Source organism: Mastomys coucha, unplaced genomic scaffold, assembly GCF_008632895.1.
Source record: "Mastomys coucha isolate ucsf_1 unplaced genomic scaffold, UCSF_Mcou_1 pScaffold17, whole genome shotgun sequence".
Taxonomy (NCBI): domain Eukaryota; kingdom Metazoa; phylum Chordata; class Mammalia; order Rodentia; family Muridae; genus Mastomys; species Mastomys coucha.
The window spans coordinates 18192791-18213761 of record NW_022196899.1 but is presented as its reverse complement, the minus strand read 5'-3'; the positions used below and the strand labels follow the sequence as shown (position 1 = coordinate 18213761).

The following is a 20971-nucleotide window of genomic DNA, read 5'->3' as shown; positions in this document are numbered from 1 at the left end:
AGATATTAGTATTCTGGCACTTAACAAAAAGAGAAAATACATTTCTACAAATTCATCTGTCTCTGGGAAAACGTTAGATTCTCTGGTCTTTACTGGTAATAAAGTTTTACACAGTAACTTGACAATTTGTGAAACATTGTAAAAGCAATCACACACACTATCCACATACAGTGATATTGAGAGATCTATGATATTTGGGATGGCAAGGGCCACTTCCCTTCATTCAGCATTGTCTGAACGAAGAAAAATATGATTCCATCAATATTTAATCATTCACAGATTATAAGATTTTTTTCTGCAACTCTTAACTAATATAAAATTTGTATTATTCTTTTATTTGCTCATCAGTAATGAAAAAATGGTACAATAGGACATAACTAAGCTGCAATGGAGGTGCTGTTGATAGGAACAGGCGACTGGGATACATGGACACACAGATATTGGCAGAGCAAATCCATGCAGGCTTGATCAAGTTGTCCTGTATGCTCTCTCACTTGCACAATGACTGGCAGGTGGAGCTAGCTGTTCTTGGAGGAGGACCACATCGTTGTCATTCCTTTCAGACATGACTGAGAGCCCTTGGCATGGAGATGGGTGTGTTTCTGTACATCGCTGTTGAAAATAAACAGAAGATGGAGATCTTCCCGATCCTAAATGAGCTCTGTTTTGAGATCTCAGCTTTCAGCAAACAGCATCAGTGTTGCTTGGCTGGGTGTGACATCCTTGTTCATGCTCCACAGTCTAACAAGCTATCAACAAGAGCATTTGCCATGACTGGCCGGGTGGCCCGATGAGTACGCACGTGGCAACCCCCTTAGATTCCTGAAAGCCAGGAGATGAAGAACTATTGCCATCATGGCTTTTATTGGCCCCATAAATCCTTCATTGCTGGGGATAAGAATGGAAAGATTGTAGGCTATGCTCCGCTCAAAATAGAGAAGGGTATTGATGATCCTCATGTCCTTTCACACCCTGTGAATCACTCACACTAATCTCTTGATCTTGCCCAGGTTCTGATGGATTAGCTTTCATGGGTCATGTCTGAGAGCTTCAGTGCTAATGACACACCTCTACATACCAGAAAGAGCAACTGGGTATCCTTTTTAATCTTTATTCTAACACCCCAACTTCTAAACTAGTGGGCTGGAATGCCCAAGTACAATGCAGATGGGGAAGAGGCATACAGTATGAAGTGGGATCTCTCACAGGGAGCAGATGAGCTGAGGAGATAGATGGTGCTGAAGAAAGGTAGGTAATGTGGCACTGGGCTCCAGGGAGGGCCAGGAGACTCACCACATCATACTTTTCAGTTTTACAAAAGTCTGTCACCAGGACAGCCTGCCACAGATTACAGTGGCAATGACAGCAATGATGTCCAAGATGGCTCACATGGCTTTAATTTCACTTCTTATAGCCTGCTTGAGCACTATCCTGTAATTGTAACCACTTTTATCTTCTGAACTAATGTGTGTTCTGAAATATCATCTCTAGGGTATTTTATTTATTTATTTAATTTATTTTTATTAGTTATTTACATGTCATACAGTTTCTCCTTTCCCAGTCTCCCCTCCAAAAATCAAAGAAACAAACAAAAACAACAAGAACAAACCCCTGTTCCTTCCCACTTCCCCATGCCTGCCACCCTACCTTCTCCCACTTAATTGGCCCTGGCATTCTCCTACACTGGGGCACAGAATCTTCACGAGGCCAAGGGCCTCTCCTCCCATTGATGATCGACTTTACAATCTTGGGTATTTTAGACTGAACTAGGTGCCTGACTAGTTTCCATTCTTTACGGCCACCTTCCACAAAACCTACTGTGATCATGAAGTCATACCTATCCACAGAGCCCGATGTGTCAAGGAGGCTTCAGAACTTCCGTAACCAAATCTTCTTTGGCGTCTACCGTGCTGCTATGGGGTCTGTGTCTCTCTCCTGCTGCCTAGAGCTCTATGCCGCTGAGTGAGGGCAATGTATGAATGAGACATTTTATTATGGGAATGAGAAAATAGGCCAGTCATGTAGCGAGAAATAAAGGAGAGGAAGGAGATGAGATGGAACAAGAGAGAGAGAAAGGAGAGAGAGAAAGCAACAGAGCAAGAGGGGAAAGCAAGAGAGAACAAAGAACAAGAGACAGGGGAAAAAGGTAAGGGAAAGAGGGCAAGAGAAGGGCCAAAGACCAAGAGAGAGGGGAGGGGGCGAACAGCCCCTTATGTTGGGTGGGGCGTGGCGTTCTGTGGCATGTCTGGCCTTGGTCAGATGACTGGAGGTAGGGCCCAGCTAGAATCCTAGGAACTTGGGGCATCGTCTACCTGCTAGAGCACACATCTCCTGCGGGGGCAGCTGTGAGAGGCTGTGGCTAAAACAGGGGCCAAAGACTCAGAGTTTGGCCGAACACCTACCGTCCCTCGTGAAGAGAAATTGCCCGCTGGGTACTTCAGGGTTCTAGGCCTATTACTCGACTGGGCCTAGGTCGCATGAACAGACCACTGCCCCACATGCTGCCATTATACCCTCTTGATTGTTACTCTACACTGCATTGCATTTATTGCAGGTCATCTCCTATGATGACAGATAAGAAGCGGAGACAGCTGAGGAAACACCCAGTTTTCAGAGTTTGCCGTTGATTATCTAGGTTTTTATTCTGGGTGTACTCAGCACCACAGGTTAGCTCTCATGCACTTTACCTCTTTTCTGCAAGTAATATATTCTTGCTTTTTCTGCAAATTGTTCATGTTCTTCCCTTTTCTTATTGAGGATGAAGATTTTCTTTCCTAGAGGGAGAAAATAATAAATACTGGATTTCAGCAATGCAAAATTTGTATATTTTACAGAAAAGACAAGCAGAAATTAAATTGTAATCTGTAGATTTAATAATAAAACATAATATGAAACTAAAAAAAAATACCATCAAGAATCACTAATATAATGAGCTACAATTCAATTAAGCTCTATGTATATTTGCCCCTTGATAGTCAAAGTTTCCTGGTATACCATTTTAAATGATGAGGAGTAAAGAAAAACAGAACTGTCTAGTAAAGTATTACAAATATTTGCCATTTATGCACATGTGAAAACTAGCAAGTATTGAATCTTACTACTGGAAAGAATAAGGTTTTAGAATAGTTTGTTTTATAGGTGATATATCTGCTTTCTCATGGATCCTTATAGCAGCACTTACATTCCTGTGTGTAGACTGTCTATAAGAACTCATCCTGATTCTTCTTTTCCTACCTCTACTCACCTTGTAATGATATTTCCATCATACATACAGTTCTGGCATTTTTATTAGAGGTGATAAAGCCCTGCAGAAGTAGTTTGAAGTAAATGGGTTCCACTAAATTCAAGAATATTTTGACCATTAACCTTCACTTTGAATTTTAGGTGACCACACATGATTATTAAAGAGTGCAGATTTATCTCTATAAAATACACCTTAAAGAGGTTTTTAGACAATAGAGGCTTTGCTGATGTAAAGGGTATTTCCTCTTTAGTGTTTCTAACTTAACAAATTACATGGAAAGGACTTAAACTTACTTATATTATCCATAAACATAATAAAAAATGTTCCACCACATAACATTGACTAAGTCAATAATTCTAGGCTTTGCCTTAGGGTTTGAAGAGAAAATTATTCCTGCTCCCCATTTTAATTATACCATAAACTTTGGGAAATAGCTATTGATCTTCAGGATCTTGTGTCAGAAAGTGTTTTCTTTCTTGCCAGGGAGAATTTGCACAAAGGCTGAAAATGAAGAATTCCAAAGGTATCAAAGACAGAGTGCGCGCAATAAACACTTGGTTGCTGTATTTGAGCAGCTGAAATGCTTGATGGCTTGAAAATAATGTCTGAACATTTTCCTGCAGAAAACTAGACACACATTGGACTTAAGAAACATTTTACCTTGACAGGCCTAGTGGCATACACTAGTGGTTCTAATTATCCTGGAAGATGAGACAGGAGAAACAGAGTTCAAGGGCTGCCTGAGCGACACAGTGAATTCATGGCAGAAACTTAGTGAGTATTTGTCTCAACATGAAATATTCAGCAAGAGATGGAACATTGTTACATAGTACCTTATTTCCATAACATGAACAAAATCCCAGGTCCAATCCACAGTTCCATTAAAAACAAACAAACAAAAGAAACATGTATCTTGTTTTAAATAATGTTTTATTACCTTTACTATTTTAGCATAGAAATAATTAAATAGCATACATTGTGAGACCAGCATCTTATTTTTTGTTAGGGTTAAACAGACTCTCTCCTCTTGTAATAATGGTTAAGATTATGAATGACAATAAACATAGCTAGCTTTAGCTGAAGTTCTATTAACCTCACTATAAACAGTAGACTATCTGACCAGATTCAACAGTCAAACCTACTGTTTGATAATGATCATTTATTCTCCCTTTCATCAAAGGCTCTGTTAGGTACTATAGGCGCTATATAGTCAGAATCAAAACTCAAGCCCATGTCTGTTTTACATATAATCATGTCCCTCGTCATTATGTATAGAATCCTTCAGTTGGCATTGTGTATGTATATACACACATATATATATAGTTGGCATTATATATATATATATGTACATATATATACATTTATATATATATAATGCGAGTACGCGCACATGTGTGTGTGTGTGTGTGTGTGTGTGTGTATGTTACCAAATGAATTTGCTTATAGAGTCAATTAGTACTCATTCCTTTGACAGAATACTTGTAATAATCAATTTATCCTGATTTATTTCAGCTTGGAGGTGTGGTGATCTTGATTAGTTTCATTGGTTTTAGATCTGTAATGAAGAAGGTCATCCTGAAGGGAATGAAATTGGCGGTAATTTGTTACTTGGTAACAGCCAGGAAATAAAGAGACAAGGAAGAAGACACATGTCCAGTTTTTTCAGGGTTGGGGTTTGAGAAAGAATTTTCTAAGTAGCTAAGGCTCACTTCAAACATGAAATTCTTCTGCTGTAGCCTGTGGGTACTAAGACTGCAAGCCTCCAACTACCAACCATGTCTTACTTTGGGGGTTGTCATTCTACACGTGCTGGAACTTCTACACCCATCACAGATATAGTATAGTCTATGTAAAGACATGTTCCAGGCACGTTTTTACAGAGCATTACATTACAAAGCAAAATATTTATACTTTATTTTTGTTTCAGTCTTCAACATCTACCTGTCCTCAAAGCTTGTTTCTCAACCATAGAATAGCTTCCTCCCTCCAGTGGAGCTGTGTGTGTGTGTGTGTGTGTGCGTGTATTTATAAAACAGTGGACCTTTGTCACCTTTGTGATTTCAACAGGAAGTAGTCAGGGGAATTTGGCATTATATAAACGTGTACTTTTAGAAGGAAGTAGGGTAGTCTACTGCATAGTGGGTGCTGATTCTTGGAATGTAGGTGAGCAACATTTAATATATTTCTTCAAGGCTTCTTGTTTGGCAGGAATATTTAAGCAGAGTAGGTAAAATCTTATTCAACCTCTGAACAAATAAACGGAAGTAGTAAGACAAAACTCCACTTGTTTGAAGGTGCATCTAGAGAATTTTAAGTATTAATTTATCCTATATTCCCAGTTAACATTAGACAGAGTAATGACTGCTTTTCTGAGCTGGCATACATCTGGATTCTAGTCCTCTGGTTACTGCAGACTTGTAAGTCAAGCTACATTATAGACATGATTGATGGTTGCGTGTTACCTTCACTCCATCTTCACACTCGTTCAGCTGCATACAACAGACTGAACATGAGAGCATTTCACATGTGTTAGCCATATTTTCAAGAGCTTTCTTTCTGGAAAGCACTGGGGTCTTGTAATGATTTTAGTCTTACATGAGAACTACATATCAATGTCTCTGTATGCCTGTTTCCCATACTGTGCATAATGCGCCCTGTTAAAATACTGGCCTAGTGGACAAGAAGGCGGCGTGGGAATTACTGTCTCTCTTGCCTGCCAAATTGACAAGTTTCATTGCAGATGGTAGATAGCAGAGAAATTAAACCCGCTCAGGGTGAGAAAACACATGTGATACCACTATAGATATTTTAAGGGAATGGCAGGTCATGGGAAGAGTTAGACTCGTGAGATTCTATTGAGGTTTTAGGTGTAAGGCCAATCTATAAGTGTGTTAAAGTGTCATTAAGGGGAGCACTTAAAATAACCTTGACAGATAGTGTGCATATACCAAGGACTTTGCAACACAGGCTTTACTTTATTACTACTTTAATATTTTACAGTTGTTCTATTTTTATCTGCAAGACAAGCAGTACCTGTCTTGAATGACGTGATCTTTTTTGACAATTGGACATCTTATTCAACTGCCAGGAGGCAATAATGGCTAGCTTGTTGAAATTCACAATTGAGAAAAAAATATCCAATCTCCTCTAACTTACTTTAAGAACACTTTTAGTACAACGCTTGCTGTAAAATGTCTAACCTAAAATGTAACAAAATAAATTCAATGTAAGTGCCAATGCATTGATATTAGAATTTCAAAATTAATAATATAAATAAAGGATGTAAATTATGGGTGATAGATGAAATATCTGCTTACTCTACATGCATGCTAGTGTATGAATAGAAATTCAGAGAAATATAGGCTTCAGGGTAGCATTCATGGACTATCAGTTGACTAATTCAGCATGGAGATTTCTAAATGCATGTCTTTTTATTGTTTAGGGCACATGAGAACTATTTAATTAGAGGAATGTGAAGAAATCCTTTGCCTTCTATCCCAGTGCAAACAGACCACTCCTTCTCTTCTAGGTTATTTGCAGAACCAAAAGTTCACATTTGCTGGGTGTGTAGTTTTTTGTCCAGTATAATTCTGGAATGTTCTTACTGGTTGGGTGTTATACAGTTAGAATATAAATGTTATATAAATTGAATCCCCTAGCACTGTATATTGCAACAACAATTAGTGCCATGTCCTGAAAAAAAATGGGACTTCATTGACATAAATCTGAAGTTCTTCAACAAATACACAAAAACTGACTTCAGGAACCACAGATACCTTGAAGTGAAACAGCTCAGAGCCATGAAGACCAAGGTGCACATGTGTTACATATGTACCGGGAAGCCTAGGTCTAGACCATGTATGTTCTTTGGTTAGTGGTTCAGGATCTTAGAGACCTAAGGGTCCAGGTTAATTGATTCTGTTGTGGTTTTCCTGTGGAGTGCTTATCACCTTAGGGGCTACAGTTCCTCCCATTTTTTCCATAAGTATATTCAAGCTCCGTGCACTGTTTGGTTGAGGGTGTATGCCTTTGTCTGAGTCATGTGGGGCCTCTCAAATGACAACCATGTCTCCTATCTGCAAGCATGATAGAGCATCCTTAACAGTGTTGGTGACTAGTGTTTGAACATGGGGTGGATCTCAAATTGGGACAGTTATTTGTTGGTCATTTCACTCAGTCTCTGCTCCATCCTCAATTCCTGCATTTCTTTTAGACAGTGTAGAGAGTTTTGTGGGTGGATAGATGTCCCTATCATGTCAACAGGATTTCTGCTTAGCCACAGGAGGCAGCTTCCTAAGGCTTCATATCCACAATTTGAAGTCACAGCTAAGCACATCCCCATTAAATCTTGGGTACTTCCCCTATCTCAGGTCTCCATCTTTCCCTGGAGATGCCCTCTCCATCCCCGAGGCCCCAGTGGGTTGCAGAATTCTATTCATTCTAAGACTATCCAACCATCCCCCTGTCCCTCCCTACACCTAACCCATAACCTACCTCAATTCCTCTCCTATTCCCTTCTCACCCGCAGTTCCCTACCTCCATCTGCCTTTCAAGGAAGGCTCAAGCATATTTTCTTGTGCCTTTCTTTATGTTCAGTTCCCTTTGGTCTTTGGGGTGTAATATGGGCATCCTGTATTTTTGGTTAATATCCACTTAGAAGTGAGCACCACTTGTAAGGACATACCATGCATGTCCTTTAGGGACTGTGTCACCTAATTCAGAATGATACTCTCAAGATCTATCCATTTGTCTATAAAATCCATGATGTCTTTGTCTTAATTTCTCACATTTTTTTGTTGTTGTTTTATCCATTCTTCAGTTGAGGGACAACTAGGTTGTTTCCAGTTTCTGGGTTTTATGATTAAAGCTGCTATGAACATAGTTCAGCAGGTGTCTTTGTGCGATTGTGAAGCATAAGTTGGGTATATGCCCAGAAGTAGTATAGCTGGGTCTTGAGGTAGACCTCTCTGAGTTTTCTGGGAAATCACAAATTGATTCCCAAAGTGGCTGTACAATTTTGCACTACTACCAAAAATAGAGTTTTCCCCTTGCTAGACATCCTGACCAGCATGCGCTATCACTTGAGTTTTTGATCTTACCCAATCTGACAGGTGTAAGATGGAATCTCAGAGTTGTTTTGATTTGCATTTCCCTGACGACTAAGGACTTTGAACATTTATTTAAGCGTTTCTTGGCTATTCGAAATTCTTCTGTTGAGAATTCTATTTTTAGCTCTGTGTGCCATTTTTTAATTGGGTTATTTGGGATGTTGCTGTTTAACTTCTTGAGTTTTGTTTATAAATTTTGAATTTTAGCCCTCTGTCACATGTAGGGTTGGTGAACATATGTTCCCAGTCTGTAGGCTCCCATTTTGCCCTATTGTCTGAGTCCTTCCCCTTACAGAAGTTTTTAGTTTCATGAGGTCCCATTTATCAATTTTTGATCTTAGAACCTTAGCCTTTGGTATTCCATTGAGGAAATTGTGTCTTTTAACAATGTGTTCAAGAGTATTTCCCACTTTCTCTTCTATGAGATTTAGTGTATCAGGACTTGTGATGAGGTCCTTGATCAACTTGGGCTTGAGTTTTTGCAGGGTGATAGATCTGGATCTATTTTCATCCTTTCCATGTAGAAAACCAAATAGACCAGCACGATTTGTTGAACATGATTTCACTTATCCATTGTAAGGTTTGGTTCTCGGTCTTTCATTCAATTCCATTGGTCAACATGACTGTTTCTGTACTAACACTGTGCAGTTTTTTATCATTTTATCAGCTGCTTTATAGTACAGCTTGAGTTCATTGATAGTGATACCTCCCAAAGTTCTTTTATTGCTCAGGATTCTTTTGGCTATCTTGAGTGTACTGGCTGGTTTTCTGTGTCAACTTGACACAAGCTGGAGTTATCACACAGAAAGGAGCCTCCCTTGAGGAAACGCCTCCATGAGATTGAGCTATAAGGCATTTTCTCAATTAGTGATAAAGATGGGAGGGCCCAGCCTATTGTGGGTGGTGTCATCCCTGGGCTGATGGTCCTGGGTTCTCTAAGAAAGCCAGCTGAGCAAGACAGGATAAGCAAGCCAGTAGGTAACATCCCTCCATGGCCTCTGCATCAGCTCCTGCTTCCTGCCCTGTGTGAGTTCCAGTCCTGACTTCCTTTGGTGATGAACAGCAATATGGAAGTAAGCTGAATAATCCCTTTCCTCCCCAACTTGCTTCTTGGTCATGGTGTTTTGTGAAGGAATACAAACCCTGACAAAATGAATCTGAATGTTCTGTTCTGTCCATTTTTATCATATTAATCCTACTTATTCATGAGCACGGGAGGACTTTCCATCTTCTGATTTCTTTTTTAATTTCATTCTTTGGGAACTTGAAGTTCTTGTCATACAGATATTTCACTTTTCTGGTTAGGGTTACACCAAGTTATTTTATATTATTTGTGTTTATTGTAAAGGGTATTGTTTCCCTAGGCCAGTTTATTATTTGTATGAAAGAGACATATTGATTTCTTTTACTTAATTTTGTATCCAGACACTTTCCTGAAACTGTTTATTTGCTGTAGGAGTTCTCTGGTAGAATTTTTGCAGTTTTTTATGTATACTATTATATCGTCAGCAAATAGAGATAAATCATCTTCTTCCTTTACAATTTCTATCACCTTGATCTCATTCAGTTGTCTTATTGTTCTGGCTAGGATTTCAAGTAGGATGAAGCCTTGCTTCATCCCTGATTTTAGTGGAATTGTTTTAAGTTTCTTTCAATTTAGCTTGATACTGGCTATTGACTTTGTGTATATTGCTTTGATTAGGTTTAGGTATGTCCCTTGTCTTCCTGATCTCTCCAATACTTTTACCGTAAAGAGGTGTTAGATTTTGTTTTAGGCTTTTTCAACATGTAATGAAATGATCATGTAATTTTTTTTCCTTTGAGTTTGTTTATATAGTGGGTTACATTGATGGATTTCTGTATATTGAACCATCCCTGCAATTCCTGGGTTGAAGTCTACTTGATCATGATATATGATGTTTGTGATACATTCCTGGATTCTGTTTTTGAGTGTTTTGTTTTTTTTTAATTGTATATTTTCTTTATTTACATTTCAAATGTTATCCCATTTCCCAGTCTCCTCCTAAAGCCCCCAATCCCATCCCCTGTCCCCCCTGCTTCTATAAGGGTGTTCCTCTACCCATCCACCCACTCCCGCTCCTCACCCTCAAATTTTTATTGAGCATTTTTTGCATCAGAGTTCATGACAGCAATCGGTCTGAAGTTCTGTTTCTTTTTCACTCTGTCTGGTTCAGCATCAGGGTGACTGTGGCCTTGTAGAATGAAGTTGGAAGAGTTCCTTCTGTTTGTCTTTTGTGGAATGTTTAGAGGAGTGTTGGTATTATCTCTTTGAAAGTCTGGTATAATTCAGCAATTAAACCATCTAGAGCCTGGCCTTTTTGTTTGGGAGACTTTTAATGACTGCTTATATACCTTGAGGGGTGACAACGCTGTTTAAACCACTTACGTGATCTTGATTAAGCTTTGATAAGTGGTTTCTGCCTATAAAGTTTGCCATTACCTTAAGATTTTCCAATTTTGTGAAGTACACGTTTTGAAGTCAGACTTAATGATTCTTTGAATTTCTTCAGTATCTGTTGTTATATCTCCCTTTCCATTTCTAATTTTCCTTGGATACTATCTCTCTGTCCTTTCTTTAGTTTGGCTAAGAGTTTGCCTATCTTGTTGAATTTCTCCAAGAGCCAGTTCTTGATTCTTTATTGTTTACTTTGTGTCTAACTGATTTATCTCAGCTGTAATTTTGATGATTTCCTGGCTTCTCCTTTTCTTTGGTGTGCTTGCTTCTTTTGTTCTGGAGGTTTCAGGTGTACTTTTAAATTGTTGGTATGAAACCTTTCTAATTTCTCTATGGAGGCACTTAGTGCTTTGAACTTTGCTCTTAGCACTGCTTTCATTGTGTCCTGTAAATTTGGTTATGTTGTGCCTTCATTAGTGACTTGTAGAAAGACCTTAATTTCTTTCTTTCTTTCTTTCCTGACCCTGAGATCATTGAGTAGAGAATTGTTTAATTTCCATGAGTGTGTGGGCTTTCTGGTATTTCTGCTGTTGTTGAAGTCCATCTTTAATCCATAGTGTATTGTATGCACTTGTCTACCCCAGTAGGTCTACAGTATCAGGGTTAAAACCTGATCATGGACAAGAGACATTATGACTCCAAAGGGAGTTTGTCTCCTGGGGATTTCAGTCAGTTGTGATTTCAGTCAGTGTGTGAAAAGAAAGTTTCCACGAAATGAAAAAGGAGTAGACATATTTTTAAGTTAAAAACCCTTTCAAAGCTTGTGAATCTGTTTCTACCACAGTCACTGCACAGTCCATCTTCTACAAGGAGTATATTACCAAATTGGTGATGTTGGTTCTGTGATTGATGAGCAAGATGGGAAGCCTAACTATGCTCAGATCGGGGGCTTTATTCAGGACCAGTATTGTGAGAAGAGTGCTGCACTGACGTGGCTCATCCCTACCCTTGCTAGTCCCAGAGACCAATTTGATCCTGCATGATATATAATAGGGCCAGAGGAAGATCCTCCAAGGAAAATGGAGTACCTGAAATTTGTCTGCCACGTGTCTTCTGAGTATTTCAAGTCAAGGTCCTCACCATTTCTCACGGTTTCCACCTGGCCAGAGAAGGGCTACATATGGACTGATGTTGGACCTACTTCTGCAATATCTATTAAGGAAACAGTTGCAAACCACTGTAGTTACAAAATCAAACCCGGGGCATGCTTACTTAGTAGGTATAAAGCTTCAGTTTTAATCCTAGAACATACATACATATCACAAAATAAACCCAGATTTCCAGTTTTCTTCTATTTATAATATAACAAGATACACCACACATTTTTCTCTTTAAAATTTTTTTCTTCAAGTTTTTGAGATAGGGTCTCATATATAGTCCGGGTTGACTTGACCTTGAGTTTCCTCCTGCCTCATCCTCCTTGAGTGTTGGAATTACAGGTGTGTTACACCATAGCTAGTTAATGACAGATACTCCTTCATGAAGTTCTTACACGGAAACATGACTCAAGAAAAATTTTATTCTACTACCCAGTAATTATATTACCTTGCTTAGTACCTGTTGCTTAGAAAACCACAGGGTGGAAAAAGAATGAATTGAAGTAAAATATTAAATTTAATGTGTATTTTCCCAGGCTAAGTGGCAGATCCCAGGGAAATCATTATAAACATGTAGTGTCTATTTTTCTTCATAATTTATCTGTAGGAACTCATAAGATGAATGACAGTTTTATAAGTACAAAACATTAAGTTTTAGATTTTTTTCTATCTTTTTTCTTTTTCTTTTTCTTTTTAAACCCAGAATCTTACTATGCAGTCCTGGCTATCCTGGAAGCATTCTGTAGACCAGACTGGCATTGAATTCAAGAGATCTGCCTGCTTCTGCCTCCCAAGTGCTGGGAGTAAAGGTGTGCACCACCATGCCAGGCTTAAGTTCTATTAGAGTTCTGATCAAGGACTAAACCAAAATGTGACCAGTATGTCTTACAAAGCCACATAGTGTTTCCCTTCTCTAGAAGCAGATCTTGGCTGTTTTAGTCCTACAGAAAGCAACTGGTGGGTGATGGATTAGCCCTGGCTCTTCATACTTTCACCTCATGCCTTAGCATTCAGCTTAGCTTTCAGTAGACCTGCCATTGCCTGTCAGCATCAGCTGCTTCAGTGAGATTGCACCAGCCAGGCCTTTGATCCCCATGCAGTATAGACTTCCCCTCCTCCCACTGAGACAGCCACCTCTGAGAGAGTGGCCTGACTACTGCTAAGACAGGGACTAGTGACTGACTATCTTGAAAGTGACTAAAAGGTCTTGATAGTCGAAGACTCACATTCAAACCCTGTGCTGAGACCTTGGATGGTATGCTTTGGCTTGGGAAAGCCTGACATATATGCCTCAGGGGCAGTTTGGCCGTATGATGGGGGAAGTGGGCAGCAAGCCTCTGTCCTGATCTGTCCACACAGATGGTTTTCGCTGCCAAAGTTCATGAGAATTTGACTCGATCTTCATGATTTTCATCAGAACTCTTTTACCCTTTTTCTTTAGTCCCAAAGTTGAAAAAAAGCATCTCCATGCTTACATAAGGTATAATAAAGTTCACTGTAAGACTATTGGAAATGATTTCCTAAATGCTAACATTTCAGGTTTTGATTAAAAAATATTTTTAACAGTGGAAAACAAAACAAAACAAAACAAAACAAAACAAAACAAATGGTTGCCCCTGTTTGGGGGTCACAGATATTCAGAACTGAGATATCATTTTGGTAGATTTTTCCTCTGATGAGTATGAAGTGTCCTTTGAGAAGTCTCTTTGGATGAATTTTAATCTAAAGTCTAGTTTTATTGGATATTAGAATGGCTATATCAGCTTGCTTCTTGGGTCCTTTTGCTTGAAAAACTTTTTTTTTCCAGCCCTTTACTCTGAGGTAGTATCTGTCTTTCTTACTGAGTGAGGCATGTTTCTTGTATGCAGCAGAATGATGGTTTCTGTTTCTACATCCACTCTGTTAGCCTGTGTCTTTTAATGGGGAGTTGAGAGGTATTAGTAAGTTATTATTATTTCCTATTATTTTGATATTAGTGGTGTTAGTGTGTGTGTGTATGTGTGTGTGTGTGTGTGTGTGTGTGTGAGTGTGTGTGCTTTGCTTGTTTTTGCTGGTACAGAATTACTTATTTCCTATGTCTTCTTGAATGTAGTTATCTTTCTTGCTTTGGAGTTTTCCATATAGTAATTTCTGTAGGGCTGGATTTGTAGACAGATATTGTTTGAATTTGAATTTTTCTTGAAATATCTTGTTTTCTCCATTTACAGTGATTGAGAGTTTTACTTGGCATAGTCACGTAGTTTGCCATTTGTTATTCTTTAGGGGTTGCAAGGTATCTGTCCTGACCTTTCTACCTTTTAGAATCTCTGTTTTGAATTAATGTGTAATTCTGATAGGTCTGCCTTTGTGTGTGTGTTGTGTTATCTGCCCTTTTTCCTTTGCTGTTTTTAATTCTTTCTTTGTTCTGTAGATTTTGTGTTTTGGTTATTATGTGATAGGAGGATTTTCCTTTCTGGTCCAGTATAATTGCTGTTCTTGTATATTTATAAGCATTTCTTCTTTAGGTTGAGAAAATTTTCTTCTATGATTTTATAGAAAATATTTTGTGGGCCTTGGAGCTAGGATTCTTCAATTCCTACTTTTCTTAGGTTAGGTCTTTTCATGGTATCCCAGATTTCCTGGGTGTTTTGTGTCAGGAAATTTTTAGATTTAACATTTTCTTTGATGATGAATCAATTTCTTATATTGTATTTTCTATGCCTGAGCATCTCTCTTCTCTCTCCTGTACTCTGTTGATGCTTGTACTTGTCTTCTTGGTCTCTTCCCTAGGTTTCCCAGGTCCAAGAGTCCCCTCAGTTGGTGATTTCTTATTGCTTCTATTTCCACTTTCTTACACTGTTTCATGTATTTCCTTCACCTGTTTAAATGTCTTTTCCTGTATATCTTTACCAGATTTATTTGTTTCCTCTTTAAAGACCTCTATCTGCCTTTTATTTCATGTTTCTTTAAGCAGTTTGTTTATTTCCTCTTTGAAGGCTTCTATCACTTTTATAAGATTAGATTTACTGTCATTTGCTTGTGTCTATGGTAGCTGTGCTTTGGAGATATCATATTGCCTTGGCTTTTGCTGACCGTGTTCTTTCTAGGGCCTAGGCATCTGAATGATTTTGGTCCCTGGATGTTCCTGTTATTGTAGGTATTGGGAGCGGGGTTAACACTGATGATCGTGGTGTGGCTGGCCTCTTATAGGCACCCTTGGGCTGTATGGTTCCAGACATGTAGGTCTGCATGCCTGTATGGTTCAGGAGCCAACTAGCCAATGAAGGTGGACAGGGTGGTATAGGAAGAATGAGGATCTCCACCTTGACTAACCGCTGGTGTTCCCAGACAATGCAGTGGATAGGAAAAATGGGTGGAGGAAGGGAGACAGACCTGTAACAGGTCTGATGGAGGGAGGAGCAGAGGTGTCAGGGGAATCTATTTATAAACTTTTAATAAGAAACAGATTATATACAGTTAATTATATATTCAGAGTAATCTATAATTCCTGTATCACTAAGATTATTTCAACTTTTTCAGTATTCAAAGTGTATAATTCACTTGACATCTTCATATATTCCTGTAGACGCAGATGCATCATTTTGTATTAAAAATAACTGGTTTTCCATTTCTGATAAAAGATGTATATTTCTCAGTATAAATATTGTAATAGGAAAAATTGAATACTTTTGATTAAACATTCACAAACAACATCAGATCAAAATAATATCTCACCAACAGGACTAAATTGTTACTTCCCCATGTTTCGTTTACCTTGAGCATTAGTACTAAATATGAAACCAGTATCTGTATACCTAATACAAAAGCTCAGTCAGTAAAGTACTTGCATGGAGACATAAGGGCCTGAGGTGCTTCTCCAGTACATGGATAAAAAGCCTAAATCACGTGGTGCATGCTTGTAATCTCAGTGCTGGGGAGGAGAAGAAGGAAGGATCCTTAGAGTTTAGTGGCCAGTACATTTTGCATATACTGCAAGTTCTGGGCTAATTGGAGACTCTGTTTCAGTAAACAAAGTGGATGGATTCTGAGGAATGACTCTGGATATTGACTGTCTGGCTTCCATATCTATGTATACACAGGTGCCCATGGGCCCTTTCTGTACACATGAATCTACACACACACAAAGAAACACACACATAGACACACATAATCACAAATAATGCCAAGTTGCTTATATATATATATATATAATATATATATTATAATATATATATATATATTAAACAAATTACACAAATAGTTAACTGAAGATTGGGTATTAAATTACATGTAATTATTATATTTAATTATTAATGTGTAATTACCTTAAGATTGGATAATAGTTGCCAAGTTTATGTCTTCAGCAGTACAAAACTTAACAGACTTCTGTTCCTGGTCATTATGTTACTGAAGATTAAGTGGTTAGCTTTTGTTAAAATCTCTAATTGATATAATCTATCTTAAATCAGCATTTGGGATAGAAGAATATTACTACTGCCTTTGTTCTCAGCTCTGGAAGTATCATTTTTAAACTATCCCCCCATGTCTTATAAAACCTTAATAACAAAAGCAAGGGATCATTTTGAATACATTTAGTTTGGAGTTCTATTGCACATCAGATTTTCTTATGTTTGTTCAAGTATCATTTTTATTCAGTTTTACAAATACATCTTGTTTCCATCAGTGAGCAATAATTTTTAGTGTCTTCACATATCTCTAAGTGTTTAAACATGTGTGATACAAAGTAAAAAGGTGAGCTGTTTAAGGAGAATTATACAAAGAAAGTATTAAGAACTATAGCTGGAAGCTACAAATTGAGATTTTTAGCTTAATGTAAAACTGTTGCATAATTTAATGACAGCAGTTTGTCCTCATTAAAAATGAGAGAAGTTTTCTCTAAAAAGACAGTAAATTTCATATAAACAGATATAGTATAGAATAATTGGAACTACCAATCATTATAGCTAAAAGGATTCACATGTTTTTAGCTGTAATGTTGTTTTATGTCATTTCTGAAACCAAGGCCTAAGTTTAAATAATACCTTTATGTGTAAATTATTTCATAGCATGAATTGAAAAACTGAGCATAAAATTCTGGGCCCATCAAATTTGTTTCAGTATCTAATTTTAAAATACCATTACAATTAAGTCATAATATATAGCAACCTAACAATATCTTCAAAAATAAACCTATATCAACCACTTCAAAGAGAAGAATGTGGTTATTTAATTAAATACTGTAAACTCACCACATAGAAAATGTCTGATGGCAAGTTGAAAAACTCAGATGAAAGTTTTCTATTAATAATGCAATTTTTCATTCAAATATTTTTCTCTTTATTTGATAGATCTTATAATCTGGATTTGGCAACCTATCAAATCATTCTATAGAGATATTTTTGTCTTATTCAAATAAAAGTGGTTAAGATTTCCTGAGTTTGAGCATGTTGCTCTGAAAAAAACCACAAATATTACAAAAACGTACATATTTGAAGTTTAGGTTATGTCATTCTTTTCTTAACAAATACTTTTCCTTCTGTATTTACTGTATTTCCTTTGTTAATGTGGCTTTAAGATTGAGTATAATAAATCTACTTTATTAAAGAACACCATGTCTATAGACACTTCTAATTGCAAAGATAAGGAAACCACATTTCGTTCCCTCTTAATCTTGTCAAAGGCAGACTCCCTCCTTAATCCCCTTTCCCACAGTTCCATGAAGGTTGTTCTCTAGTCTGAAAGTTAAAAGAACCAATTTCTTGTTTTCAATGACCTTGGCTTTTAATACATATACACTTAAGTACAATTGGATCATAACAATTTTTTTAAAAAAATATTGCTGGCTGTATGGTTCTTTCATAATTTTGAGATGTGAATTATTTTCTTATCTAAATTAAAATTATCTAAATTTAATTGAATTCCATCCTTCCAAATCCAGTATTATACTTTATATGAATGGTTGCTTCTAAACGATCATAAATTTTACTTGCACAATTTTCAGGGTGTCCCCCCACACTCAGAAAACCAGAGTCATCTTTACCTTATTTAGTTCCTTGTATTTCTTCCCAAGTTCATTCTCCTCAATATTAGCTCTAGCCGTTCACCAATATTGCTCTTATCAAGGGATTTTAACTCCGGCTCTCCCTCTATCCTCCCTCTAAGTAAGGCTGTAGACTTTCTCCTTTTGCCTACACTGTACTGCTCTGTCCTTGTGAAATGCAAATATTACTTTATCTATTTATGCTTTTTTTTTTTTTTTTACTTAGTGTTACCGTATCCAAGGATCAAACCTGGTTATATCTCTTTAATCCAGCACACCTCCCCAACAGTGAGCTCTTATGAACAATATGCTAATTACCTTCATCTTTTTATTTTCATTTCCGATCATCCTGAGACACTTAGCGCTAACAAAGCATTCTCCATTTCTTATTATATTTGGAATATCTAGAATTAGTTATTTGTGGGGCAGTGGTCTGTTCAGGCAACTTAGGTTCAGTTGAGTAACTGGCCTTGAGTTCTGGAGCCTCAGTGGACAGTTTCTGCTTGCAGGGGTTAGAAGGAGCTCGGCTATAACTCCTGACTGAGTCTTTGGCTGCTGTTTCAGTCACAAACCCTCACAGCTGCCCCCGTAGGAGATGTGTGCTCTATCAGGCAGACAATGCCCCAAGCTCCCAGCATTCCAACTGGACCCTACTCACAGTCACTGACCATAGCCAGGCATGCCTCGTCCCAAAGACTGATATGCTTCACAAAATAAAAGGGGCAGTTTGCCCCCGCCTCTGTCTCTTGCTTCTTTTCTTCCTGTCTTGCTCTCTTGCCCTCCTGCTCTCTCTTGCTCTTTGTCTCCTCTCCTGCCTTCTTCCTCTCTTTTCCTGCTCTTTGTTCTCTTCTTGTGCCTTCTTGCTCTCTTGCTTTCTTCCTCTCTTTTCTCTCTCTATCCTTCTCTTCTCCTCTTCTTCCTCTCCTTTCCATCTCTCTACTTGACTGGCCTATCTTCTCTTTCCTACAATAAACTATCTCATTTATACATTTCCTCATTCTTGACTAATGCGCCCTGCCACAGGCCTCAGCAGCAGGGAGAGAGAGAGCTCCGGGCTGCAACAGCGAGCTGCCCAAGGTACAATAGCTATTCTCTTGATAGCTTCCCTTGAATTCTCTGGAAATAATAGTTCAGTTGGGAGTAATACCATTACTCCAGTTTGGTGGAATATTAAGAAAGAAATGTTATGTTTCCACCGTGGAAAATTCTAGTTTCCACTAGGAAAATACTCTAGAAGCATCCAGATTTTGACAGCTTCTCACGACTTCCATGAAGCTGAAGGCAGTCTCAGTTGTCTTCAGCTTTTGTTTGTAGTTGTCTTCTACTATGTCTATTCCTACTCTTTTCCTTCTTCTAGCTTCTGGTCAGTGCATGACGTAGACATTCTAGAAAATCTCCAACGTAATCCAACTCTCGGCTCTCTCTTTCAACTAGCTCTCTCTCTCTGTATCAAGTCACTACAAATTTGACCTGCTTCAAGCTACAGACATTTATTCTTTCTCAAGTCTTCAGCCCCTAACTCTAAACCCCAAAATTGATATAGTTGAGTTCTTAGGAAGGTTATGAGGGAGAGTGTATTACATATCTCCTTTACCAGATTCTGGTGTCTTCTGGCAATCCCTGGTGAACCTTGTCTTGTCGACTTTAATCTTAGTCTGTGTCTTTTAGTGGCCACCTTCTCTCCATAGCAGGATCTCATTTGTATGTTCATGTATATCTCTCTCTGTGCATTTATCTGTGTGAATGTGTGTATCTGTGTGTGTGTGTGTGTGTGTGTGTGTGTGTTTGTCCATCTGTTCCATCAATCACTAGTGTTCTGGGTATTTTTTCCCTTAATCTTATTAAATTTTTACATACGATATTTTTGAATCATATTCTATCCCCTCCCCAACTCTTCCCAGATCTTCTTCATGTTCTTACATAACCAACTTCATTCTCTGTCATCTTTTCTCTCTCTCATACATAACAAAAGGAGGGGAAAAAACCATGCAGAATAACCAAATCCTCATTTTGTGTTCACCAACTGCATCCAGGGCATGGGCTCTGCCCTTGAGAGTGGTTGATATACCCAGTGACACTCAATTAAAGCAAATTTACTTTCCCCTCCCCAGCAGGTATCATCTTAAAAATAGCTTCTTTGTCAGGGAAAGGACTTTGTGTCCTTTTCCACATCTAAGAGTATCTCATATTGGATTAGTGTTCCACCTCAAATCCAGACTGAGCTTAATCTTAATATCCTTAAATGTCAAGAATTGATACATGTATCATATGAAAAAAATATAAATATATTCATTCAACTTTTCATTCTATCATTAGTCTGATCCAGACCTTATCTTTAGAATTGCAGTTTCCATTGTCTGCTCTTTTCATGCTAAGTTCTCTACCATTTTAAAAATTGTTATGGAGTTTAAAATGTTACAGCTTATCATGATTGTGTGTGTGAACTACAGATTGTACACTCTGACGTCTATATAGACCACGATATTCCAGCATTATCAACTTGGTCATTTTTGGTGAAATGCTTACTCCTTAAGCTCAACATAGTATAAATAAAGGTATAATTCATATAAAGTTCAATTTGTCTATATTTTATGTAAAATTTACAAACAACTGTAAAACGCCTGTTTTCTTACTTAATCCTTTACCTATTTGTTTTATCTGTGACATACTGTTCTAATAGACAGCAGCTTTTCTCCTGTGAGGGTAGAGTCTTTATTTTACTAGCTGCTATACAAGTTAAGAGAATCATTTTTACTTTACAAAATTCTCCTAGCTTCATGAATGTTCTTCAGAAACAGGCAAAACTTGAAGACAGAAGTGGGAGCCAGGGGAGGATGACTTTCACTTGTATAAAATTCACAAACTAGTAAAATATAAAGACATCGCTGAGAAACAGTTAACTCTGTCTGATACACCCATCAGCAAAATCAGAATGACCTTTGGCAGACAATTTTAGAAATTTGAATATGACATTACATTTATCAATAATTCACAACAATATATTATACGGCATATTTATATTATGTA

At 37.8% G+C, this 20971-nt stretch overlaps 1 protein-coding gene and 1 pseudogene across 2 annotated transcripts in view; both read left to right on the top strand.

The window, feature by feature from the left end:
* Naaladl2 (N-acetylated alpha-linked acidic dipeptidase like 2) overlaps positions 1-20971 on the top strand; it is an 880490-nt gene that overhangs the window by 10878 nt on the left and 848641 nt on the right. The window lies entirely within an intron of this gene.
* Positions 1826-12326, top strand: LOC116094831 (annotated as a pseudogene).